The sequence below is a fragment of the Leopardus geoffroyi genome, chromosome E3 (genome assembly GCF_018350155.1).
Source record: "Leopardus geoffroyi isolate Oge1 chromosome E3, O.geoffroyi_Oge1_pat1.0, whole genome shotgun sequence".
Classification (NCBI taxonomy): domain Eukaryota; kingdom Metazoa; phylum Chordata; class Mammalia; order Carnivora; family Felidae; genus Leopardus; species Leopardus geoffroyi.
The window spans coordinates 16,586,102-16,613,906 of NC_059340.1; the positions used below are offsets into that span (position 1 = coordinate 16,586,102).

The 27,805-nt window shown below is 46.3% G+C and overlaps 1 long non-coding RNA gene across 2 annotated transcripts; it reads left to right on the plus strand.

Moving 5' to 3' along the window:
* Nucleotides 1-751: 751 nt before the first annotated feature.
* On the plus strand, nt 752-27,805 carry LOC123589581. Of its 2 annotated transcripts, none has more exons than XR_006708404.1 (6): nt 752-774; nt 11,503-11,542; nt 14,484-14,716; nt 21,829-21,832; nt 26,100-26,104; nt 27,790-27,805. It is a non-coding gene; the product is annotated as an uncharacterized LOC123589581 (long non-coding RNA). The 2 variants fall into 2 exon arrangements; XR_006708403.1 differs by lacking the exon at nt 752-774 and adding an exon at nt 10,526-10,951.

Consider the following 27,805-nt stretch of genomic DNA (forward strand, 5'->3'; position numbering starts at 1 on the left):
GGCTTAGTTATCATGAGGATTCAGTGAGTCCACACGTGCAAAGCACTCGGAACACAGAGGCGAAGAACGGGATCTCGGGAGCAAAATTGCCCAGACTCCGCGCCCTCCCGTGAAACCTGGAGCAGGTCACATCACTTTTCAGTGCCTCCGTTTCCTCCTACCTAACGTGGAGGTAACGATACTTACCCCCTGGATGTTACCGCCAATGTCAAGGGGATTAAGTCTTACGAAGCACCCGGACCAGTGCCAAGCACATAGTATGAGCTCAGTAAACGTTAGTTAGCTGTGATGGTGGTGACGACAGCCCTCTCCTCTCGGAGGCCCTGTGCCTCACTCACTGTGCTGGAGCATAATCGCTTACTTTCCTTGACAGCCCTTGCGCCCAGTCAGCGCAGGGGCCGTGACTCTTACTCGCGATGGTTCATGGAAGGGACTCCAACAGATATTTGCTCAGTGACTAACTGAGTGAAAAGGTTAGTGGCAAAGTATGCATGACACCCTGTGGGGTCGAATGCAGCAATGGGCCGTACTGTTCCACTCAGGGACCATTTCATCATTCTGAATATCCTTTGGGGGAAAAGCCTCTTTTTAAGGGTAAAAAAAAAAAATTTGCGTTCTGTTTTGAGTCATCAATAGCGTCCTTCCCTCCATCAAGCCACGGTGTTGGAACACTCTTTTCTTTGACCTTTAAAAAAGGGCAAGTGAAGATTTATGGTGTTGTCCACCCAGAATCTCACCGTCATCCAGCAAAAGAGCCTCACCCCAGTTTTCCAGGTGAACATTTTTTCCCTTCATTTTCTGCACCACGCTGATCATGGAACTTTCTGGGCTACATCTGCAATGTGTTCTCCTCCTAGACACTTAGAGGATCCACAGTTATTCCAAATTCTCTGCCTTGCATGCCTTGAAAAATATGTAGCATTTATGGTTGTTTATACAGATACGACCGTACATTTGCAAAGCACAGCTTTGAAGGTTTCAAATATTCTCTTTTCTCACAAATATTCTGTTTTGTTGCAATCTCTTAAAAGTTGCATGAGATGGTTGATGCAAACGTAAATAAAGTGAGGTACAGGAATGTCACGAGTTGTATTTTTAGAGCCTAAGGTTAGCTTGTGGTGGAGCTGGGACCAGAAACTAGCGTGAAAACAAATGAGGAGAGAGTCCGCTTTGGTCAGGGACCTTAAAACTGCTCTTCCTAGGGGCGCCTGGGTGGCGCAGTTGGTTAAGCGTCCGACTTCAGCCAGGTCACGATCTCGCGGTCCGTGAGTTCGAGCCCCGCGTCGGGCTCTGGGCTGATGGCTCAGAGCCTGGAGCCTGTTTCCGATTCTGTGTCTCCCTCTCTCTCTGCCCCTCCCCCATTCATGCTCTGTCTCTCTCTGTCCCAAAAATGAATAAACGTTGAAAAAAAAATTAAAAGAAAAAACAAACTGCTCTTCCTGAGGGTCCAAAGGCTTCGGTTCCCATGTCATTTATTTAACGGGTGGCTGCCCCAGTTTCCACACCCGTGAGACAGGGATAAAAATTGCCCCATAAGGGTAGGTGTAAGAGAATAAAATCAAGTAATTATGCAAGAGTGCTTTCACAACAGAGAGGAATGTACGAATGCAAGCTTAATCTAGTACTGGAAAGCTGGTTGATTACCTGAGTTATGGTCTGTGAATTCTAGCTTCTATTCTGATTTATTTCCTAATCAGAGAGACCTCCACATTTTATAGGTTTTCCTTGAACTTTTTAAAGCGTTTTTCAAGTTGATGGTTTATAGTCAGTGAGTCAGTCCTACCATTTCTTTTAAAATAGCAGCATGGCATCGGCCCAGATTGGACTGGGAGGGCTTCCTGCCTGTGTTCTTGTTCACTCCCTGAATAACTGCAGAGGCCCTCAAATGCTCTCCTACCTTTGGCCTGTCCTCCAGTGTCAGAATTTTCATTCTGAAACTCAAATCTGATGCCACTCCGGGACAGAGAAACCATCAGTGGCTCCCTGTTGCCCCTTAGTTCCTGGTTCTTGGTTCTTTTCAGCCAGGCCCCCCTCTCCTCTTCTTCTGTGCCCTAGTGTAGGACCCTTTGCGCATTTCCCTCTCCCATACTGTTGGGGTCTGCTTAGGCTGCTTCTCTGTAAAGACTTCCCTGGCCACACAATCCATTCTGCTTGTCTCTCTGCTCCCAGAAACTCGGAACAAACTTGGTTCTTTACATTTCTGTCTTTCCTTTTAGCTCCCAAGGGTGGGGACTGCGGCTCATTTCTCTCCTTCTAGCTTCCCCAGTTCTTGACATTTAGAGAGGGCTCCACGAATACCGGCTGAATGAATGAAGATCTACACATCTCATAGCAAGGTCATCCTAAGATGGTTTCTGTCCAGAGAGTTCTTTGCCCCTCTGGGAAGGCACACCTGAGAACCACCAGGGCTGGCATTTTTATAGCCTCATTCCCAGCGGCGTCAGGCACAGAGGACTGAGACGATCCTTTGATGAAGGGTTTTTGCTAACTCACCACGTACTAGGTCTCTGAGTTTCTGTGCGTTACGTGCCTGTGATTCTCTTTGGGGGCCTCCAGCCCACGCAGTGTGACCACAATCAACTCTTTGTTGTAGTTGAACGGGCTGCCCGCTTCTGTTGTGGTTTTATCTTTGTGTGGCCTGCACTCGGCCATAACTTCTGGGAGAAGCTAGAACGCTTGGTCACTGCAGAAGCCTTCCACAGATAAGACTTAGCTTGGGAGTTATCTGAAGGTGGCGGTCATCTGTCGTACTGCTCCGGACAGCTGACGCTCCGTGAACCCTCACCCGGGACCACATTAATGAGCCGAAGGAGACGAATGGCGTCGTAAACGATCACTGTGGTGGCGGCATTATTGTGACCATCATTCCCATTTGACTGTGGAAGGCATGGGCACTCATATTTGCAGCGACCAAGCAACAGCACTGGGACTCCCAAGTCAGATCTGTCTGACCCCAGAGCCCTGACTCAGCTCATACCGCATTCCGTCTCCTTCTTTGCCTGTGGTGAACCTTAGAGTCCGCCAGCCCTCGGGTTCTTATCACTCAGCCTGCAAAGGCAGGAGCGTGAGTTCGGTTGTGAGTCACACAATCAGACCCCGTTTCAGGCAGTACTGACCCAGCAAGGGTGCGGCCGCGGCCCATTCTATGGGAGCACCTCTGTTTTTGCTACCGCCAGCCATTTACTGCTGGACCCTCTTTCTGTCGCGTCCTGGTGGTTACCGCGCCACCTGCCAGCTTTGGTCCTCTGGCCCTCCTCCCTGGGGGGTTCTCAACCCTCGCCGTACTTTGGAATGCCCGGCCCTACCCCCAGAGGTTCCATTTGGTCATTCCGGCTTGGGGTCCGGGCATTAATCTTTCTGAAACCACCTTGGGATGTCATAGAATTCGCACGTTTTAAGTGCAACACTCGGTGATTTCTTTCTTTCTTTTCCTTTTTTAATGTTTATGTTTATTTTTGAGACAGAGAGAGAGAGAGACAGACAGACAGCGTGCAAGCAGGAGAGGAACAGAGAGAGAGGAAGACACAGAATCCGAAGCAGGCTCCAGGCTCTGAGCTGTCGGCATGGAGTCTGATGTGGGGCTTGAGCTCACGAACTGCGAGATCATGACCTGAGCCGAACGCAGTCAGGCGCTTAACTGACTGAGCCACCCAGGCGCCCCCAAAACTCAGTGATTTCTTAGCAAACCGACAGCATCGTGTGACCGTCACCACAGTCTGATTTTACAAAAGTTCTCTCACCCCGATGAGATCCCTTAGGCCATTTTAGAGTCAGTGCTCAGTTCCACCCCTGCCCTCAGTTAACAGATTAGTTATCTGTTAGTTAGTTAACAGTTAACAGATTAGTATCTGCTTTCTGCCTCTGTAGATTTGCTTTTTCTGGCCATTTCATACAAATGGAATCATCTGGGGGTGGCTGGGTGGCTCAGTCAGTTAAACTCCAACTTTGGCTCGGGTCACACTCTCACCGTTACTGAGATCGAGCCCCGCTTCGGGTTCTGTGCTGACAGATCAGAGCCTGGAGCCTGCTTCGGATCCTGTGTCTCCCTCTCTCTCTGCCCCTCCCCTGCTCGTGTTCTGTCTCTCTGTCTCTCAAAAATAAATATATATATAAAAAAAATGGAATCACCTGTAGTATTTTTAAAGCCCCCAGGATTATAATGTGTAGCTATGGTTGAGAATCGCTGTTACCTCTTGGGTTTTTTTTTTTTTTAACTACTGTTCCCTAGATTCACAGTGGCTCAGAAAAATCAATAGGCGCCTACAAGGGCTGCCTTTTAGATAAGCTGTAAGCGTAATGGGCACTTCAGAGAAGCCGTAAGCCCAACGGGTCCTGGACTGAGAGTTCAATGATCATTTATAACCTGCTTTTTATGGAAACGTGCTTTTCAAAGTCCAAATGTGCTGACTTAGGGAAAAGCATTTGGAAAAGAGCTTGCACAACCTGTCTTAAGATGCGGAGTGCCTCCCTGCCGGCGGCCACGGCACTGAGTCAGAGCCGAGCCCTGAATTTGTGTGGCCTTGCCTTTGGCACTCCTGCTTTACATTTTCTTGTGTATGGCCTTTCGCCTCCGCCTGACTTCTTGCCCGGCTGTGGCAGTAAACTGAATCCCCCATCCCAGAACCCCCCCCCCCCGATAGGATTTAGCTCCACATGCTTTGTCCGCATTGAGATCCTTTACAAAATATGTCTCACATATTTCTGCCTGCTTCAGTACATTTTGAAATCTCAAACTCAGCTGCCCTCAGGCCCAAGCAGGTTTACTATCTAAATGACTCCCCTGGGGAGACCACTGCAGGGACTTGCACAGTGTCCCTGGCAGCGAGCTTCCTTCCGACTTCGCCACGAGCAGAAATTGTTGGTGGAGCACATGGTTACAGCAGGGACAGCAAATAGATTCCATTTCGTGTGTCAGAGGGGGAAAAAGGCCAACTGACCAAACAAAAAGCTGTGGGATAAGCTTCAGTAGGTAGGAAGACAATAAAACTCAATTCCGTTTATCTGAGAATATAACCTTTCATCTTATTGACTGAAATTCAAATAATAGTATAGATTCAGTTAAGATCCATCAGGGTTTTGTTATCGTTGTTTAAGGTAAAAAATAAACGGTATTAATCTTAGAAAAGCTATAAATATGAAGGCAAATGTGTACGTAGGTATATGTATTAGGTATATACAGATAGGTATTAGGTATATTTCACCCATCCTATTACCAAAATTCTTTGATCATTTTCCCTCGGAAAAATACCCTTTTCCTTTTCAGTGTTATGCGGGGGTCTTCTGTTTTTCTTTTCCCATACTTTCCCTTTAGAAGTCTATAAACCCTCTTTTAAGTCTTTTAAAACTACTTTTGGAATGTGTAACCAATTGTTTCATTGATAAAGTGTCATAGGGTTCCTTTACTTTTAAAATCCAGTTAGGTAGACTTCAGATCACTGCCCAGAAATTTAAGAAGACAGCTAATCTAATGAGACAGAACAGGAAAAAGTCACCCAGTAGTTCCCTGGCTCACTGTGAAATCAGATGAGTGTGTCCAGACTGGGCACAGAGGCTCAAGTGGGTCTTGTAAAGACTTGTACCAGGAGAGGACAGCATTGCTCAAAATCTGGTTCCCGGCAGAATGCATCTGGCCGCTGTCATTTCCCTGCAAACATAAATTTCATTGCAGTCGGTGACCATGTATGTCTTTGCCCTGTAGACCGTATTGAGACGCCTCAATTGATTGGTCAGAGTTTATATTCTTTCTCAAACAGGCACTTAAATATTTGCAGGTAAGCAGCATTTCAAATCAGTTTATTAAAAGTTCTCTCCATGTCTCACTTTTTTTTTTTTTGATACACCCAAGTGATGGTTGAAGTGAAAAACCAACAGAATTATGAACTCTCGTGTGGCTTGGTCAACCAAAGCCGTCAACACCAGAACCTTGGGGCAGTGGGAAGGCACTGATGTTTGAAGTTAGTGTTGGCTCTCAGGCCGTGTGTTTGCCATCCCTGGGGAGAGAGGGACTGAGTGGTAAAAGGTGAGCTTTTGCTCTCGGGCTGAGAGTGGCTCAGAGCTGGTGAAATCCCGAAAAGCTAGCAGCGCCGCTTGCCTTCAGAAGAGCAAGTTGGGAACGCGCAGACATCCCCCTTCAAAGTAAGAAGAATTGGGAGTGATTAGAAAAGATCGAAGCTTCTTGGGAAACCACACTGAACTGGTACACAGATCAGAGGTCAGCAAACTATGCAGTTTTAAATGTTTGGGGAAAAAATCAGGAGAATGTTTTGTGACATAGGAAAGTTATGTGAACTCACATTTCAGCGGCCAGAAGTCACGGTTATTGGAACATGGCCAGGTCCATTCGTCTGTATGTTGTCTGTGACAACCTCTGTGTCTCAGCGGCAGAGCGGAGTAGTTGCAGCGGCAATGGCGTGGCCTGCAAGCCTGAAATATTTACGATCTGGCCTTTCCGGAAAAAGTTTGCCGACGCCTGACCCAGGCAGTTGTATTTATTTAGAACTTGTCCTGACATAGGTGTATCGGTAAGGATCGGGAAGAGAACAATAGTTACAATATTTCAGTGCGCTTTGGGGAGGGGAGTGGGTGGAGGTGGGTAGGGGGAGGAGAGACATCACTTCTGATTTCCGCCTGTCACCAACGTCACCAGCATCGGGCTGTGCCTCACATTTGGACTGTATCATCAGAGTCAGCCGCCCCCGTTCATTTTAGCAGCAGCTTCTCAAACATGAGGCGGGACTTCAGAGAAGGCCGGCTACACGCCTCCAGACCGGCTTCACGCCTCCAGACCGGCTTCACGTACCAGTCCTCAAAGTGACTCCAGAAAGCCTCCTTGCGAGGTTTGCACCACACCCCGTGAGGATCACTGGTGTGCAGCCGGGTTGGCACCCTGGTTGGTAGGCAGCCAGAGAGTAAATATTTTGAGCTCCACAGGCCGTCTGGTCTCTGTTGCAGTAACGCCACCCTGCCGTTGTGCTGTGAAAGCAGCTATAGATGATGCCTGAACGTATCAGCCTGGCTGTGCTCCAGTCACACTTGATTTGTGCACACCGAAACTTGAATTTCATATCATTCTTGCGCATCGTACGTATGTTCCTCTTTTGAGTTTCTTTCCCCCACCCCCAACCATTTTAAAGTAAAAACCATTAGCTTGCCATACAAAAATAGGCACTGAGCTAGATTGGATCTGTGGGCCATAGTTTGCTGACCCCTGGTAATATGGGTAGTTTACTTGCTGTATTTCTTTCTTTCATTAAAAAACAAAACAAAACAAAAAAAAAACACTAGCTTGGGAAGGCACTATCATGTTTTAATTTTAGTCGCTGTGGATTTTACTGTGGAAGGCAATTCTACGCACACGTCTGCTTTTCTGCCTACTGCTATTGAATTTTTTTCTTGCTACCTCTATTGAAATCTACAAAGACCTTTTTTTCAAACCATTCTCTATTGTTGGGACAGCCATTTGCTTTTTCATTAATGCATTCAGTGTGTATTTACGAAGCACCCACAATGGTGTGGCGGGCAGGTGGCAATGGCAAGCCGGGTGCTCCGGGGAAGGGGGCAGTGATGGCCGAGATAGACTTGGTCTCTGCCCCCGTGGATCTCTCTGGCTCGCAGGGAAGAGGTCAGTCATGCACAGTGCTTGGCAGATCACAGCATGCATTGAAGGTGTGGACTTGAGCATTTATTTCCACGGTCCCATAATACGTGCGTTATGCAGGTGGACGCGGCCCACGTGCAGTAGTCTGTATCCTGGGAAACAAGGTGGTGTTTCACATCAGTGGCGTTGGGCATTTGAGTGTACTGATGGCAGAAACTTCTCCAGAAATCAGTCCACAATTAGAGTTGGAAATTGTCCAGCCAGTTGGAGATTTTCCTTTGACCCTGTGCCCTAGTGTAAGCATCTGTGTCTTTCCGGGTAAGTTGAACTGCTTCAGGTTGGGGGCGTTTCCATTTTCTTCTGGCCCAGTAAGAGTGAGACTCCCATTAGGCACGACTGAAAGGCTGGCCATTACCACAACCAGTCAAGGGAACCGGGGAAGACATCAAGGCCTGCACAGCCCTGCTGGCTTGTAGGTTTTGGGGATTACAAGGGAAAAAGTTAATGCTTTACCAAAAAGTGATAAATTTAAAAATCCTGCCCTATGGAAGCCTTGTTGGAATGACGAGTGAGATTGCACAGTGGCTTGCATAGGAAAAAACAAACCCCAGAGTAAAATGGTTAGCCGGAAGTGCTTTCCTGCTTTGTATCGTTTTCCCAGTTACAGACAGGAAACATTCAAGTGTGTTTTCAAGCACAGAACATTGGACACAAAGAAGGCTCTGACGAAGCAGAAAAAAGACCCGTATACAAAAAGTTTAGGTCTGTGGAGCAAAATGTCTGATTGAAAACAATCTGATTTAGCAAGTGTTTTTTTTTAATCGTTGGCTTGCGTTGTCTCTAGGTGCCTTGATAAGCTTAACATATTGCTCTCCCTCTTTGCTTTATTCATGAATTTTTAAAATCTGATCAAAAATCACATCTCAGGGGCGCCGGGGTGGCTCAGTCGGTTGAGTGTCCAACTCTTGATTTCGGCTCAGGTCATGATCTCGCGGTTCAGATTGTCAGATTGAGCCCTGCATCAGATTCTGTGCACTGATCTCGAGGAGCCTGTTTGGGATTCTCCCTCTCTCTCTGCCCCTCCCCTAGTCACACTCTCCCTGTCTCTCTCAAAATAAATCAGTAAACTTAAAAAAAAAATCACATCTCAGTAAAAACCAAGTGTCTGTGGCTAATATACTCTTTGAATGGGCACCGTGGCCAGTATTCTGAGTAATTGCTAGACTTTCCCTGGGTAAAAATTCTACTGGCAAATTCTCTGGTAAAGATGAACACTCCCAAACAGTTCAGCATAGAAAGGGCTGAGCCTTGGACCAGACACAGTGATGAGAAAGATCGAGTCATTTGGAGCACATACTGGGGGAGGGACCATGGTGGTTCCCTAAAATTAAGGTGGGGATAGCATAGACCAATGGGGGTATCTTTGTGTGAAGGAGCCACCCCAGTTTGTATGTTACATTCCAGACTCGTGATTCGTCACGAAAAGTAATCTTCCCAAGATAGCCTGTATTCATGGTTTAGACGATTTAATATTATTAAAACCTCCATACTACCCAAAGCTGTCTACAGATTCAGTACAGTTCCTATCAAAATTCTAATGGCATTCTTCACAGAAAAAAGAAAAACAATTGTAAAATCCACATGGAACCACAAACGACTGAAACAGCAAAAGCAATCCTGAGCTAGAAGAACAAGGCTGGAGGCGTCACACTTCCCGATTTCAAACTCCTTGATCCTGGAACAACGTGGGTTTGAATTGCATGGGCCCACGTATATGCAGATTTTTTACAGTACAATACTGTAGATGTATTTTCTTTTCCATACAATTTGCTTAATAACATTTTCTTTCTAGGGGTGCCTGGCTGGCTCAGTCGGTTAAGCGTCCAACTTCGACTCAGGTCATGGTCTCGCAGTTCGTGAGTTCGAGCCCTGCATTGGGCTCTGTGCTAACAGCTCAGAGCCTGAAGCCTGGTATGGATTCTGTCTCCCTCTCTCTGTCCCTCACCTGCACACACACACATACACACACACACACACACACACACTCACTCTCTCTCTCTCAAAAGTAAATAAACATTAAAAAATGTTAAAAAGTAATTACATTTTCTAACTTTCTTTATTGTAAAAATACATTAAACAATGCACATAACATATAATACATATTAACCAACTATTTATGTTCTCAGTGATGTTTCTGGTCAACAGTAGCTACTAGTAGTTAAATTTTCAGGGAGTTAAAAGTTACGTGCCAATTTTTCACTGCACAGGGTCAACACCCCTAACTCCTATTGTTGTTCAAGGGTCGGCTGTATATTACCAAGCAGTAGTCATCAAAATAGGATGGTATTGGCATAAAAAAGACACATAAATGGAACAGACTAGAAAGCCCAGAAATAAATCTGATTAAGAAGAGATATTGGATCTCTTTCTAAAATTAATTTTATCGATGTAATATGTGGCTGAGTGTCCATAAAGGCAGGAAACATAGTGTCCACTTATTCTCAAGCTGTATGTTAACATTTTCATATAATATGTTCCACATAGATTTCAGTCTCCAGATACCTTTTTAGGTAAAGTCCCTCTAAATTGAAAGCAAAGGGTCTAGTTGGTAAAATGAAAAAAAGGATAATAAATACATTGATTTGCTTTGTAATCAAATGACTTGATTACAGGGGTGTCAAATGACTCGACTTAAATCACTGTTTGAACCAGAAGTCCCACTATGGCACCTCGATTGCCATCATTCTGGGTATTACGTACAGCAACAATGCTGCCCCTTTGGACTGCAGAGGAGTCCTCGGGAAGTACCGTGATCTGGCAACTGAGGCTCGAGCAACTCAGGATGTTCCTCTGCTGATTGATGGCCGCCAGGTCGGCTTTCTGGAAAGGTCTACGTATTAATGATAATTGGAAAGCATGAGTGGGAGAAAGCTGTGAAAATACTTTGTTTCTTTTATAAAGTAAAGATGAGATGCCTGAAGGAAGGAGTACTCAGTTGTTACTATTTGTGTGTGTATTATTGAATCACGTTCCTGGATTTGTGACAAACTTGTTTCAGTAAGGCTGTGAAGCTCAGAAATGATCGTTTTAGGAACTGAAGGTACAGCTTCTCTACAGCGGTCTTTTCTTATTTTATTTTTTTAAATTTATTTTAAGTAGGCTCCATGCCCAATGTGGGGCTCAAACTGATGACCCCCAGATCTAGAGTTGCACATTCTACCGACTGAGCCAGCGAGGCGCCTCTAGAGCAGTCTTTTCTCCAAGGGTGGCCTGTGGGTCTCGGCCATGGAATTCTGGGAGGCAAGGGCCTCTTAAAGAAGCAGGATCGTGTTCCAGACCTGCTTTTGAACAGAGGTGAGGCCTGGAAACTGGCATTTTAAATCCGCACACTCCCCACCCTCAGTGATTCTATACACGCCCAGGTCTGGGAGCCACTGGTCTTGAGGCTTTGTTCTTGTTTGGGGTTGCTATTCTTTGCAGACTTTCGTTTGCTGGTTTTTTTTTCTTTGGTTTTGCTCAAGGAGCCCTCTGATGTCAACATTGGTGGAATTTCTCCCCACGTTATCATTCATTTCTGCCTGTTTTGTTTATTTTTTATTTTTTTATTTTAGAGAGAGAGAGCGTGCATACACAAGCGGGGAACAGGGGGAGACAGGAGCCAAGGGAGATGGAGAGAACCCCAAGCAGGCGCCACCCTCCACACAGAGCCCGACGTGGGGTTTGATCCCACGACCCTGGATCATGACCTGAGCTGAAGTCAAGAGTTGAACGCTCAACCGACCGAGCCACCCAGGCGTCCGTCCCTAGCTGTTTTGTTTTAAACTCTGGGATAATAATTATTACATTTCACGAGTTCCTTTGCATTTCTGGATTTCTGACTCTGAGCTTTTCATTTTTTCCCACAGAGCTGAGAAAACAGAAGTCCTCAGTGAAGATCTGTTACAGGTAACAAAATAAAATCTTCTTAAAGTGCTTTGCTTAAAGAGGAAAACAAAACAAAGCCTCATCGGTGAGAACTGAAGCAGATCTGTGCACGCACATCTGTGTGTATGATCTGAGACACGATGAGACTGATCGGCATGTTCCCGAGCAGGAAAGAAAAGCAGTTGGGTTGCACGGTGATAAAAAGGGGATCTGGAACTTCAGTGTCATGTTGTGAAGTTCAAATGGGGCTGTCCTGCTTTCAAGTGCCAGGTGTCGGGGTGGGGTGGGGGAGGCGCTGGCTGGCCTGGCCGGTCCACGGGCACTGCAGCCTGGTCACGGGTCCCGGGCAGGCTGCGGGCCTGTCGCTCGCTGCTGTGACGGTGTCCTTGATGGGACAGGCCCTGCCAGCAACAGCCTAGAGTTTCCACTTCTTGCCTCTCATGCTATCATCCTCCACTTCTGGGCTGAGTTGGCTCCTGAAGGACTTAGAGTCTCAGTGACGGTGACCAGACCTGTCAGAACCACCCTGAGGCCCTGAGGTGGCCTGTTACCAGCCTGGACTTTTCTGCCCTGCAGGAGGGATATTTCCTGCAGGGACCTCGGCCGGGGCCACCGCACTTCGTCTCTCACAGGCTTCCCTAACTTTGGGGCTGGGGGTTTCTTCCAGAAGGCCTGGGACCCTTTGTACACATCCCTTCACTCGGCCTCAACCCCGTTCCTTCTCCGCCCACCCCAGAGCACGCCGGGAAAGACAGAACCCTTCTGCACTGAGGTTTCTCTTAAGCCTCCTTGCTTGTGTCCTTGCTTCTCATTCCATGACCTTTGGCAGGTCTTTTCACCCGAGCCCCTGAAGACCAGCAGTCTGCTCCCGGGTGACTTTCTGTCTCTTCCCACAGAGAGGAACTGGCATAGCTTAGAAAAATGGTGCCATGCCAGCCCATGTCAGAACATGCTTCTAAATTATGACAGCCACCTGCAGGTAGAAGATTCTAAGAGCACGTTTGTTGTTGTTGTTGTTGTTGTTGTTGTTGTTTAAGGACCAGAAGTTTTTATTAAGAGTAGGAGGGTTTTTTTTTTAAGAATTATTAGATAATCATATATTTTTTTTAATTTTTCTTTTTAATGTTTATTTTTGAGAGAGAGAGAGAGAGAGAGAGAATGTGAGCAGGGGAGGGGCAGAGAGAGAGGGAGACACAGAATCTGAAGCAGGCTCCAGGCTCTGAGCTGCCAGCACACAGCCCAATATGGGGCTTGAACTCCTGAACCGTGAATCCATGAGCTGAGCCAAAACTGGACACTTAACCAACTGAGCCACCCAGGAGCCCTGACAATCTTATTCTTAGTAATATTTCCTCATTGGCTTTTCTCGTATATTTCAGCTTCACTTTCAGACTTTCAGAAATGTTGCTTGGGCTCGATAACCTTTAACTAGACTAGGTTTCACATCAGTGTTCTCTCTCCCACATCCCACGTTAGTAATAAATATGCACAACCTCCTTGAACCCTTGAAGCCCCAAGCCTTGCAGGCAGTTTTGAGGACTGCAGAATTCCCACAGGAGGCAGGTGGCAACTGTCTGCTCCTGTCCTTTCTTAGAACATCCACGGGGGCCTCAAGAGTTTGCCAGTTTCAAGGAACGCCTTGTTTCATCATGCAGATGCTTACCCCCACCCCCCCACTCCCCCCTCAGTCAGCACAGAGCCTGACGCAGGGCTCAAACTCACGGACCGCAAGATCGTGACGTGAGCCAAAGTCAGATGCCACCCAGGCGCCCTCCTTTTTTCTTTTCTTTTTTTTTTTTTTCGAGTAGGCCCCACACCCAATGTGGGGCTTGAACTCACGACCCTGAGATCAAGAGTCAGTTGCATGCTCTACCGACTGAGCCAGCCAGGTGCCCGCCCCCACCCCGCATTTAAAATGTACACCCTTTCACTCAGCAGTTCTGCCTTTAAGAGTTTATCCTATATGTACAAAGATGTACGTTCCAGAATATTGACTGCAGCCTCACAGCTGCATCATAGCTGTAACCGAGGAGAGCTGGGTTCAAGAGGTTATGGCGCACTCACACAACTGGAGGATATGCAGCTGTCTGAAAGAATGCGATGGGTCTGTGTGCACCGACCTGGAACAGTCTCTAAGGCTTACCGTGGAATTCGAAAAGCAAACTGTAGAGTAAATAACGTGCAGGGTACGCTGCTATCTACGTAAAGAGCAAGTGGGGGACATACGTGCTTCCACATGCATAGCTCACTTCTGGAAGACACAGGCAAGGGCACTTGTCTCTTGAGAGAAGGTGGTAGACTCGTGGTGAGGGGAGCAGGATGGAAGGGTTGGTCTTTGTACTCTACACTGTCTTCTTCTGTTTTGTTTTATCACGTGCTTGTATGATTTTTTTCAAAAGAGCATTTAAATAGAAGCTTTAAACTGTATACACAAAGAGGCGCCTGGGTGGCTTGGTCGATTAAGCGTCCGGCTCTTGATTTTGGCTCAGGTCACGACCTCACAGTTCATGGGTTCAAGGCCCTCACCTCGGACTCTGCACTGACATCATAGAGCCGGCTTGGGATTCTCTCTCTCCCTCCCTCTCTCGCTGCCCCTTCCCCACTCGCGCTCTCTCTCTTAAAAATAAGTTTAAAGAAACAGTCTGCAAGCAGACTTTTCCCCCTCAGAAGCCCTTGGGCAATGTCATCTCCCTCCTCCAAAACACAGGGATTGTGCAGAATTGCCACCGCACAGGGTGCTCTGGGAGTGCGACAGGTGTGACTGCTCGTTTTGACCAAAAGAACCCGCTTTGGCACAAACCCTATCTCCGTTAGTGGCTAATGAGTTCCTCTCAAGGTGCTATGGTTTAGCCTGTATTAGCAGATTAACATGGTTCAAAATATATCTAGTGAGGGTTGGAGGTTTGAGGTTTGTTTTGTGTTTGTGTTTACATTAAAGACAGTTATGCCTTTCATCCATCAGAATTGTTCGCCGTGAAACTAACTCTTGCCAATCCGCACCTGCTCGCTTCAGCTTGAAGCAGTCTGCTGTACGCTTCCATCACGTCGACGGCTGATGCTGTTTCCCACCCATTCGACAGGAGCCGTTCTTTCTAGAATGTGCATCGGAGAGAAAAGGCAAGGTACGAGGCACTGTTGCACACATCCAAGGCACTCTTGGAGCACATGAGAACTTTATTTGAAGACCCATCTCAGGTTCAGAGAAAACCTTACCCACTACTCCGGTCCCTTGTCTCTGGAGGAAGGAGTATAAGGACCCCAATGGACTGTGCCATTCATTTTGATCCCCACATCTGAGGAGATAGGTTAAGGCCATGTCCATTATGAGCCCCCTACCCCCATGTCAACCTTGCCTGTGTCTTGCCTTCCAAGGGAAATGACTGTGGAGGAAGGATGTGCCCTCCTAATGAAGAGGCTACCCTCTCCAGGATATACAGGACAGTGCCCATGGTGAGCTCCAGTTTACATTTAGGCCCCAGAGAAGCTCTTTCCATGATGGTACATGAGCCCAGCTCACCCAAAAGATCCCCTGAGCTGCACATTTTATGGTGTCAAGTGGTTCCAGCCATAATCATCTTGGCCTGCAAGTCTGACAGGATGCCAATAATCATGAGGATAATCAAAATGAACTTTCACCAAAGTCCTATGGCATTCCTGAGGATGTAGAGCTTCTGTGATATGTGACATGATCCTGTCACCACATACTCAGTGGTGGTTCTGACCACACAAGCTGTCCACCAGAATGAGCAAAATGGTCAACATGTTCATTCTAGTCAAAATCCATTCTCAGGAAGAGACATTTCATTCACTGCACACCAGCTACAAATGCAACAAAGTCCCGTGCTGACCTCACCAATTCGTCTTTCCTGGGGAAATTACAGGGATGGGCTCAGGAAGGTTCCCAGATCTTCCCTCTCTCTTGATCTTTGTGAGAAGCAGAGGCTGCAGGGAAGGGGCAGCAGGATGGATGTGGGGGTGTGCTCCTGAAATTATATCTCTTGAGAAGGGTTAATTTTAAATACCTGTGTGTGTGTGACAGGCATGGCTAGAATGGTAAGTCAGCAGGAGGCACAGGTTCTCAAGGGAGTTGTATGGCTAACACTGGAATCAGTGTGATGACCCATGGAGACATCAGGGCAGTGATGTCACTGGGGGAGGCACAGACAGCAGTTATGGCTAGCTCAGATTAGGCCACCTGAGAGACACTTTTGAACACCAGGAGACTAACCTTTGCTAACTCATACTATTACCTGAAGACAATGACCTCCCAGAACTAGAGAGTAGCTAAGACATGTCTCTCCAGTACATAAAGTGATTAAGTTTTGGCAGTCAGACCTTCACTGTTGTTCAGGAAGAACAAAGGCTCTCACTCTACCAGGGGATAGAAAAGAGGAACAGATGATGGGCTCCTGAGGGCCATTTCCAGAGACCACATTGGTCTGTCACCTGTGCAGAGAGAATCAGGAAATGTGAAGGGCCCCAGACTGGGGAGGGAGCGACAGATTCCTGCAACATTGGAGTGGGGACACAGCTACACCTTATCTGTGATCCTGTCTCCATAACCTGTGGAAGTGAAACTTGTTTTCTTCTTCTGTACATATCTCTAAGTCCTGAGCGTCCATAGCCTCCTCATCGCCAGCATGAGATCATATCACCTTGGAATAAAGAAGAGACATGACTCTCACAGGACCTGTTCCAATTCTGAGGGATCTTGATTCCTGTGTCTGGTGGTCACAGATAGGTCACACCCAGTCACATATCCCTTTGGAGAAGGCTTTGTTCAACATCACTGGAGCCACAGACACCTGTTTCCTCTGAGTCTCAGGACAGAATGTGCATTTCCCCAGAGACAGGTGAGAATCTGCAGATGCAGAGAGAAGGTCTTGGAGCTGATTTCTGGGAGATGGATGAAAGTCATGCTGGATTCCATTTTCCAACACAAGCACTCAGACACCCATGTCTCTGAGTGAGGCCTAGATCCCAGGCTGGCATGGGTTTTGCCACCCACTTTCATCTTGTCCATCGTCCTATTTTCTTTTTCTTTTTTTTTTCTTTTTTTTTTTTCCAACGTTTATTTCTGGGACAGAGAGAGACAGAGCATGAACGGGGGAGGGGCAGAGAGAGAGGGAGACACAGAATCGGAAACAGGCTCCAGGCTCTGAGCCATCAGCCCAGAGCCCGACGCGGGGCTCGAACTCCCGGACCGCGAGATCGTGACCTGGCTGAAGTCGGATGCCCAACCGACTGCGCCACCCAGGTGCCCCAATCGTCCTATTTTCTACATGGATCTCTGTTCATTTGCAACACACAATACATGTGAGAACACAGCCTGCTACTCAATTGCAGTTCAGAGAGGAGTCCATGCCCTCACCTTCAGGTGGTGATGCTGACACAGCTTCCCTCCATGTGGGATTTCAGAACTGCCACCTTCTTCCTCTATGGACACACGAGTGGCAGGAGCATCACAGTCAGCACAGTTAATGTCCCTGCCAAGATCACTAGTCTTCAGGGAGGACAGGTGGAGATGGAGCTCTTCTGATAGGCAGGGCATTGTGGGGTTTCCTGAGGGGGGAGGAGAACTGGAGTGAGGGACAACTGGCTGCTGAGTTCACACAGTGGTCTGAGCTGTGACGGCCTCAATCTTGCTGAAGCTTCTCTGTGCCCGTCCAGCTTCCACACACCCCTCAGCCCTTAATTCCAGCACATTCTGCAGGTCCTTAAGACCCTGTGGAGGGTCAGGGGTTCTGTATAGAGAACTCAAAATGAACCAGGAGAGGAGGTCCTTTATCTCTGGCTTAGGCACTTCTTCCTCCTCTTGATCTTCTTTGGTTCACTTTCTCTCCTCTCCAGAGTATCCCCAATGTCTGAGATCCAGAATATCAGGGCAATATGCCTATTTATCCCAGTCAAGAAACACCTGTTGTTGTCAGGGGACAAAAAGGAACTCCCACCTTCACCTGGGATTCAAAATGGAAAGGGACATTTTCCCTTTTTGTCAAGTGCCTCAGGAAGGTGCTTCCCTGGGCTGCATTCCATTATACTCCTCCTATGAATCTATCCTTTTTCTTCTCCCCTTCATCTTCTCCTTCTCATACGTAACTTTGTCTAACACCAAAAGTAGAACAGGGACACATATATGGAGTAGATGTATGGAATAGACAACCACCTCATATGGACAAGATGCATCAACCGATGGGAAAAAATTCGTTGTGCCGACTGGGGAGAGAACAAAGTACAAATCTGGCCTTGAACCCTTGTTGGTCACCTCACTCTCCAGTTGTTAATTGAAAGAGAGAGAGAGAGGAATAGTCAAATGGGAAATGTGATGCCTGAGGCCAGTAGTCCTCATTATGGGCCCAAAGAAGGTGGAGGATTCCCCAAGGTTGCTGATTCTAACCCAGGGAAGTGGCTGAAGTAGATGTATGGAGGAAACTCTGCTACAGCTGACATCAGGTCTCCTGGGAATTCCTGCGAGAGTTTTCCTGAAGTTCACTGGTGTGAACTTGCCCTGCTGTTCATTGTCCTCTTGTCCCCTCATTGGAGCTTTTCAACAATCCAGGGAATGGAGTCAGGCTGGGAACAATTAAGAGTAGGCACTCCTCCATATGTGTACATGTGACTCTTCCAGGGAAGCTCTTGTTAACACAGGATCCCAGGTCACATTCTCCTGCACAGGAACAGGAACATTGGGGGTTACCAATGGTGCCAGTGCTCCCAGGAAGAGCTCTCAGGTTTGTAACCAAGGAGAGTAGTGAAGACCTACCTGGAGTGTCAGCCTGAAATCCTGGATCCAGGTGTGTTACAACAACCTATTTAGTGGCCTCTGGGCTGCAGCCTGTGAAAGAGACTGATGACTATCATTATAGAACTAAACACCTGCAAATTCCACAAGGATCTCTTGTTCCATGGTGAACTGTGGCAAAATTTACCCTCTACTTCCTCGCCTATCTTATTCCTCACTCTTCTGTCCTTGCCTGTGACCAACAACAGACAAAAGGTCATGGCTTTTGCCATTACTTGTCCTACCATAACCAGAGGGTTTCAAGTTCTGAACTCTGGGTTTGTTTATAAGGTCAATGAAATTATATCCTTTGGAATACATTGGTATTCCAATACAAAAATAATTTCTTTATTTCCAGAAGCAAAATGTCCCCATAGTTGCTGGTGGTGGCAATGGCTGAAAGGGTCCTAGTGTAGGATGTGTTACCTGGGAGAACCAGGTGGCCCTCTGTCCATCCCCCTCATGTCCCTTGTGCTATCTGGGGATTTATTAAGAACTCTTGAGTTCTGAAATCTTAGAGATACTGAATTTCTCTTTTTCTACTGAGATTAGAACTTTGCTGATCTCCTCATCTCCCAGGTGCCAGGCAGTGCCTCCCCAGTGAGCATATCTGAATATACCACTTACCAAGGAAGTTACACAAATGACTATTACACATGTGGAAAGATGTCCAACATAATATGGCATTGGAGTATTACAAATTGAGCAATGGGATACTTGTGGAGTTCTGTTAGCATGGCTAAAATTCAATTAAGTGACACCATTAGATACTGCCTGGGATGGAGGCAGGAGGAAGTCTCATCCATTGCCTCTGGGAATGAGAAATGACCGGCCACTTTGGAATATAACTTGGAAGTTTCTTATAAAGATAAACGCATAAAATACAGTACAGGATTCACACTCCCAGGTATTGCCCTAAATGAGTTACTTTTGTCTATACAAGAAAATAAAAAAATGTTTATTAAAGATGTATTCATGATTGCCTAAATTTTTAAAAGCAACACATGTCCTCCAATAGGTGAATGGGTAAAAAAAAATGTTGCTATGTTCATACATGGCTATGATTCAGTGATGAATGGACAGGTTTTTAACAGTTCACAAAATGAGACAGAGAAATTTTCTATGCACATTTCTAAACGAAAAGAGCCATCATGAAGAGGCTGGAACTGTGAGCAGTGGTGAAAGGAGGCAAGAGTCCTGGACACCAGCTCCAATCCTGGGTCGACATGTCTACTGAATCCACGAGAGGGCCCTAGTGTTCCCCGATTCCTTAGCTGGGAGCTCCTATCTCCCTGCCTCTTGCAGGTTCTCCTGGGCCATCCTTGGGGTGAAGGTCTTCCCACTCCAGCCCTCTCTTTGCTCAGCTGAAACCCAGGATTATAGTGCAAGAGGGGCCTGTACAGCCTCCATAAAGGGGAAGATTTGCATAGAGAACCTTACCCTAAGGATCAAGTGTCCACATAATAAGGGTTGATGAGCTAAGCCCTGGCTGTGGTGCTCAGGAAGCCTAGTCAGGGGTGTCTCCACCAGGGAATTGTAGGAGGGCACCTTTTGTCACCTGGGAGGATGACTTATCTCTCACCCCTGGGAATAGAATCTGCCTTTCCCTACTGATCTCCAGGTCACCCCCTCCTTGTAGAATCTCGGGCCCAGGTTGTGCTGACACAGCCTCACTTTTTGTTGGGATCTCTGGGACAGATGGCCACTATCTCTTGCACTTGGATGAGTGGCAACATTGGAGACAAAAATGTGTAGTGCTACCAGCAGCAGCAGCAGCAGCAGCAGCAGCAGCAGCAGCAGGGTCCCCACCAATATGATCTACTATGACACCAAAGACCCTCTGGGATTCCCAATCAGTTCTTTGGCTGCATCAACAGCTCCTCCAGTACCGCCTACTTGACCATGTCTGGGCCTGCAGGCTGAGGATGTGGCCGATTATTACTGTCAGTCTCCTTATGACAGCTGTGAGCACAATGATTCAGAGTCATGGGGAAGTAAGACCAAAATTCCCCGTACTCTCCAGTTCTAGGTCTGTCCTCAGTCTTTCCCCACCAGGGATGGTTGCTTCTTCCCATCTCCTCCTGAAAAGTTTGCCTTAGATTGTACATTTCTTAGTCTGTCAATCTATACAAATCCCAACCGTGGTGTTCACGGATGAGCTCTTAATCCCTTTGCAGTCAATGTAGGTGATTTTGTTCACAACAGAGTTTCTGATCCTCAGCACTTCTGACAAAACAACTGGCTCATTCCTTGCTTTGGGGGCTGTTTTGTATATGTAAGAGGGTGAGAAGCATCCTTTGTGGTCCACACATAAGATGCCGGAAGCCCCCCTATATCCCACTCATGATACACAAAATGCTGCCAAGAATTCCCAAATAACTTGGGTAGGGGACAAAATAACACCAGTTTGAGATCCACTGTTTGAGATAACATATTCTCAGCTATTACTCAGTCTTTGTATTAAGTCATTTTTATGCCATTCAGCTGGAAGAAATACTAGATATACCATCTCCCTGTGCTTCTGCTTTCCCTCTTGTTAGACCCAGAAGTCAGCTGAGGTCAGAAGACCCATGACTCAATCATACGGAATCTCTTCTCACAAGCACGTGGAGCATATTTTTTTGGCAGGTGAGGTGTATAATTTATAATCACATTTTTACACAATTTTTACAGTAAAATAGACCAGATACTTCTTCTTTAATCTATTTGGAAATGTGTTTCATGCATGGGATATGAAGATGAATAAAAACATGACAAAGTTTTGAGCACCTTGAAGTTGCATTTAGTGTGGGTCAGAGACTTCAGACAAGAGCAGTAGGTGGTGGTGGTGAAGGCTCTGAGGACAGAAGACATCCTCCATGAGCAACTAACCTCCAGAGTTCAAGTTACTTGTTTGAGTGTCTGCTTATATTTCACTTATCTGAAAGCCTGTAAGCATATCGATTGTCACCCAAGGGTAAACATAGCTCAAAGACTAGTGTATTAGCCATGAAATGTCATATACAACCCCTTAATCTCAAATCCCAAGAAACCTTGAGGGAAATATCATGAATGAATAATGATGGGTTTAAAATATTTGTGTCCCAAGAAGACAGGATTCTACCAGGAGACTGGATGCAGGAAATCAGTATCTGATTGTCTGAAGATGTCTGTGCTGGTTTCCCTTCATTCTACACAGATATGTTATTCCATGAACCTCACAGCTCCCAAACAGAAAATTCCTTGCTCTTCCTTTACTTTTTCAATCAGTACAATCAGTTAATAATTTGATTAGCTCACCATTTTGGAGATTACAACACAAACACATTTATGCGAGTGTAGTTGGAGTTCAATGCTTTGATGTACAAGATAAATACAAATAAAAATTTTTGGAATATTAAATGTGCAGGTAACATGACCAAGTTTGTTTCAATGAAGGTCATACATCAGTGACCTCTATACACTGATGACAAAGTGGTTGGATTTTTTTCATATTCAGCGTGGGAGAAAGATGGGAGGGACAAAGAAGGGTGGGAGAGTCAACAAGATGAGTCCTAAAGGTGAAGGTTGTTGTTGGGTGATGGGTACAGGCAGTTCTTTGCACTATCCCCCATAGTATTTGTAATGTCACTAAGGTCCACAATATATACTTTAAAAATTCTCTATCCTTATCTGAGATGATGTGTATATGTTATCCGATTAAGACTCACTCAATATCTGGGGAAATGTGTGTTTTCTCTGTGAACTGAAATTGAAGTCCATCTCCTTGCTAACACATTGCAGACAATACTATAGAAGGGATATGTATTCAGGATTTTGAAGTAACGTGATATCAGGGAATGTGGAGGTCAAAGAGCAAGAGGCAGGGCTACATGGAAAGCAGGGCCAGACCAGGAAGGAAGATCCCTTAAGGGAGGGAGTTGTGTGGCTTTTGTGCCAACAGCAATGAGGAGTCACTGAAGAGGGGCACCTGCCCGAGATCAAAGAAGAAGATCCCTTTGGGTGCACTAGGGATGGGGATTATGAGGGAAGCAGGTGGTCCTGGGTACAGGAATTTGCTAAAAGGCCTGTGAGTCTAAAAGCATGGAGACCATTTCCCCATGAAAGCTGAGATGCTTCCCTGGTAAAGTGAGGACACAAGGGTTTATGGATGCAACCTGAGTGGTGGTCTTGGTGTTGGTGGTTATGTCATAGGCTGGTACTGGCAGAAACCAGATACAAACACGGTAACTAACAAAAGGATTATTACCAGCCTGGTACCTTCTGTGCTACCACACAGACTCATATAAGCACCAAGGCTCTGGGGACCCAGCCGCTTCTCTGTATCCAAAGATGCCCCAGCCAATGCAGAGCTTCTGCCCATCTCTGGGCTCCAACATGAGGGTAATGCTCACTCTTACTTGGTATAGAACATGGCACACACACATTCACAAAATGCTCCTGGGTCACAGGGAAGTGAGACTAAAACCTCCCTGTGATTTCCTTGAGGCAGTCACTCCGGTCCTTCCTGGGACCAAGACAAGCTTAGGGTGACACCTTTTGTCACCTCTTAGCTCCACTTCTCTAGTACCTTTAGATATGTAAATATCTTCTCAGTGTCCTTACACAGGTTACTTGCTCCATTATTAATATCTTCTTCTACAGAATGTAACTACATAGTCATCAGTAAGGACTTAGGGCAAAGTATCCCTTCAGGCATTCTTTGAGCAGGAGATGTATGAGCAGGACAGAAGTTGGTAGCCCCACCCATGCCAGCCCAGGGTCTAGGCCTGATTCAGAGATGTGGGTGGACTGATCGCTCATAGTTGGTCGCTGGTTCCAGCATGGCCCACACCCACCTCCTAAGGTTACTTCCAAAAGTAGGTCACTTCCCCTCTGCATCCGCTGATTCCAGTGTGTTTCTGAGAACTGTTCTTTCCCTCCTGAGGCTCAGAGGAAGCAGGTCTCCATGACAGCAAGAATACCGAACAAATAGAGCCTTCTACAAAGTGAGATGTGTCTGTTGGTGACCTCTCTGTGTGCACTGGGGCACCCAGCATCTGGATCCCTCCCCCACTGTAGCAGGTACTGTAGGAGCAGTGTCTCTTTCCATTTTTAGGAGATCTGAATCTCATGCCATGATTTTGGTGAGGCAATGGACACTCGGGCTTAGAGACTCTCAAATGAAGGAGCTTCTTTTATGAGGGCATTGAAGGAGGATCACATATTTGTATGGGAGCTATGTTCCCACGCGGGGATTTCATAACAACTCTGAGGACACTGCAGCCCTGGCCTGTGGTTCTCCTCTTGAAGGTGCCAAGGACAGAACGCCCCCAATTAGGCCACCTTCGCCTGAACATCATTTCAAAGTAAAAAAAGATAAAAACCCAGCAAATTCAAGAAGAGCTCTACACCTCCCCTCAACTGTCTCTTTATAACAGGAAGAGATCTATTCCAGAGATTTCTTTTTACCATGGACAGTCCACCCTGAAGAGCATGCAGTCTTCCCTAGGGGATTGGAGGTGATATAGGAGATACCTGCCTGGCTCTAAGGCAGAGACCATGGACAGAGCAGTGGGGAGTCAGGAGGTTTTTCTGAACTGCTGCTCTGTCACCATATCACACAATAGTGTGTCTGATTCTGGACACCAGGGGGTTGTCAAAGCCCAGTGCTGAGGGTTAAGGGTTGCTCAGAGCAAGAACCTGCCACTGGCACTGTCTGTGCCCTCTTTTCAGGGCTCACTGTTATGATGTGCCCACTCCCTGGCCCGACACTACCTCCCCTCTGCCTAGCCCCCCCCCCTTAAATATTCTGGCAGAAGGAACTGACCCAGGGCCTGTGAGGGGTCAGAGGGTTGAGGTCTCATTTGCATGGACAAGCCCTCCCTCTCAGACGTTGAAGAGGAGGAGAGATTAGGGGACACAGAAGGCGTGTTCGGTGACAGTGTCCACCATAGTCTGTCTGCTCTCCTCCTTACCCTTCTTGCTCACTGCATCAGGGACTGGATTCAGGGATAGGAATAGTATCCTGGGAGGACATTTGGAACACGTTTCCTCCTGTTGTGTCCAGAACCCAGCATCACCCTCTCTGTGTCTCTCCCCATTCCAGGGTCCTGTGCCTAGTCTGTGCTGATCCAGCCGCCTTCAGTGTCTAAGGCCCTTGGCCAGAGGGTCACCGTCTCCTGAACTGGAAATAGTTCCAACATCAGGGATGGTCATTCTGTGAACAGTATCAACACCTCCCAGGCATGCCCCCTAAACCCATCATCTATTATGATGATAGCAGACCCTCTGCAGTCTCTGGATGACCCTCTGGCTATAAGTCTGGCAGTTCAGGCACGCTGAGCATCACTGGGCTACAGGCTGAGGATGAGGCTGATTATCTCTGCTCAGCATGGGAAAGCAGTCTCAGTGGTCCCAAGGTGCTCCTGGCCTGTGGGGAAGTGAGACAAAACCTGCTTTCACCAAAGTGATGGTGTTTCCTTATGCAGCCCTAATCTTCTACCGAGAAGGCTGCTTTCTTTTTTGTTTGGCCTAAAACATGTCTGACACCCTATCTAGTGAACTTGTTCCAGAGTATGTGTCCTTGTCCTGTCAATCTGTCCCTAAAACCTATCCTTGTAGGAACCATGTTGTATTTTAGTCAAGCTGAGCAGAAATTCCTGGATGCTGGGACAGGTTGCCTGGGGACAGAATCCCTGAGGATTGTGCTTCTCTTCTAGGGCTGCTATAACATAATACCACACACTGGGTGGCTACACCAAAAACTGTTTATTTTCTCACAGTTTTGCAGGCTGAGAGTCCAAGTTCAAGGTGGTGCATGGTTTGATTTCTCCTAAAGTCTCTCACCGTGACTTGCAAATGGTGGTGGTCTTTCTGGGTCATCACATGGTATTTTCTGTTTGATTCTTCCAGGGTCTCTATCAGTTCTTTTAAAGACACCAGCCCTATTTTTTGGGCACCACCACCTTTATGACCTCATTTACCTATAATTACATCCATCAATGACTTATCTCCAAATAGTCACAATGTGGGTTAAAGTTTCCACATAAAAGATTTTGAGGGGACACTATTATTTATTTATTTATTCATTCATTCGTTCATTCATTCATTTTCCTTAATATCTATTTATTTATTTTGGGTGTGAGAGAGAGAGAAATTAGAGGAGGCAGAGAGAGAGAGAGAGAGACAGAGAGAGAGAGAGAGAGAGAATCCTAAGCAGGCTCCACACTGTAATCTCAGAGCCTGAGTTGGGGCTCCATCCCATGAACCATATGACCATGACCTGAAGGAGATCACTGTCTGCCTGCCTCTGGTTCCACCTTAACTCGGACCCTCAGGGACACAAAGCCAACCATTAAAAGTTGACAGAACTGTCTTGTGTTCCTGGACCTTGGTCCTCCATGTCTGTGTCCTTTTAGAACATCCTTTCTCTCCCCATGAATGTCATGTTATGTCTTCAGACTTAAGCCATTTGTTGCCCAAATTTATCTCTCTCTTATTTTCTCCTCCCCTTACGACCAATGGCTTCATGACCCTAAGCAACCATTTCCTGTTTGTTGCCAAAACAATGTGTGAAGGAGGGGGGTGGATTTCAAGAAAAACACAGGGTCAACAAAGAAGATTTTATTTCCTAGGAAACACTCCAGGACCTAAGAACAGGAGTTTTGGGCTTTAAGATTTCAGACACTGTCACAGCAGAGTGGCTACTTTCAGTTGAAAAACCCTCCAGGCATTTCAGTAAATAACGTCTAAAACTGTCAGATTGTAATTTTTAAAACTAACACATATGACCCTTATACAAGTAGTGCATGAACATGCGTTGCAAAATTCCTTCAGCTCCTGTATTACTGAGGATACCAGTAAAATGTTAAAGAATTTTTTAAGTCTTAAAAATATGGTCCTTATATTCTACCAAGATAGGACCAAAGAAGGATTTTGCCTGTGTTGAAAATGAACCGGTTCATGTTTTAAAGGGGAAGAAGAGTAGGAGCTTTCAATTGATCTTGCTGGTGACAAAATCATTTCTCTGATTTCATTGAATTGAATTGAAACATCCTCAGGAGGCCATCTGGATATTATATTGCCCTGTCTTACACTTCCCGTCCCACTCTTCATAAAGGCAAATCCATTCTCCCTCTGTCCATGTGCTCCCACTCTGAATTATGGCTCCATCCTATCTTCCTTTCCTGGATCCTCTATATATCACACTGAACCCCCAAGCAAGCAAATCGACCTGACAAACCCAAATCAATGTTCATGGGTTCTTCTGGCCCTTCCCTGCCTGAGTCTCCTGTGATCCCCCCCCCCCTTGTTCCTGTGTGTCTTCTTCCCCTGGGCCAAGTTGTTCATCTGCATCACCCAGTCTTTATACCCACTTCATGGACTCTCTACATCACCACCCAAATCTGAGGAATCTTTGAGTCATGGCCTCGTCCCCTGAGCTCTCTTGTCTGTGATTTCATTCTCCCTGTTATCCCAGATACCTCTATTCCCCTGACCCATGGGTGCATCAGTAGACTCTCTGTTCTCCCTGCCTCCGGGGACGAAGGTGAAGAAGGAAGGGCCCCTATAGGTTTCCACCATTATGTTTCTTCTTGAGGGTCAAGTCCATGAGGCAGAGGTGAAGTTGCCTGGCATAGCTGCAATCCACCACACTTATCACCAGGCAGGGGCCCAATACATACCATTGCAGACATTCCTCTCACCACCCAGGTCACATGGCATGGGGCCATGTGACTTCACTCATATTTGGAGCGCAAGAAGCAAAACAAACAAAAAATGATCACAGGGGGAGAAAAGAGAGTGGCAAACAAGAAGCATACCCTTACCTATAGACAATAAAATCATGGAACCTGAGGGGAGATGGGTGCAGAATGGGTTTTTAAGTGGATGGGGATTAAAGAGTTATCTTTGTGATGCGCACTGAGCATTGTAAGGAAGGGTGGAATTACTGAATTCTACACCTGAAACTAATATTATACTGTATATTAACTAGCTGGAATTTAAATAAGATCTTTAAAAAATATGCTATATTAGCCATAGGGAAAGGCCCCATGCAGAAGTGCATAAAACATCACTTTAGGAGTGCTTCAAGTGACACTCTTGTCCCTCATAGACATATAGAATAACAATTTCCCCCACAACCTGTGTAAACACTAGTGCTTTACTTCTGAAAAGTACCCTTTGATCCAAGGACGTTTTAAAAGCTTCCTGGGGATGGGTAGTCAGAAATATTCTTAAACCCTTGTGTAGAAGCACTAGGAAATTGCCTAGCTTTAGGGGACTAAAAGTACATAGTGATAATGCATTATTAAGGTAGCTTTAAGTGTATATCTAGTAGTAACTTTTGTTTAAACCCTCTATATTTGCCTCAGGGATTGTCTATGTTCTTAATTTCCAGAAAAATGTTTTTCTGAAATCATTTGTCAATTAGCATCTCAAAAACATCCAGTAAGAAGGGTGCTTACATCCATCTGCATAATGCCCATGTGCTGAACTGCCTGAAATAGCTGTATCCTAAAGGAAGTTTTCAAAATCCTTTT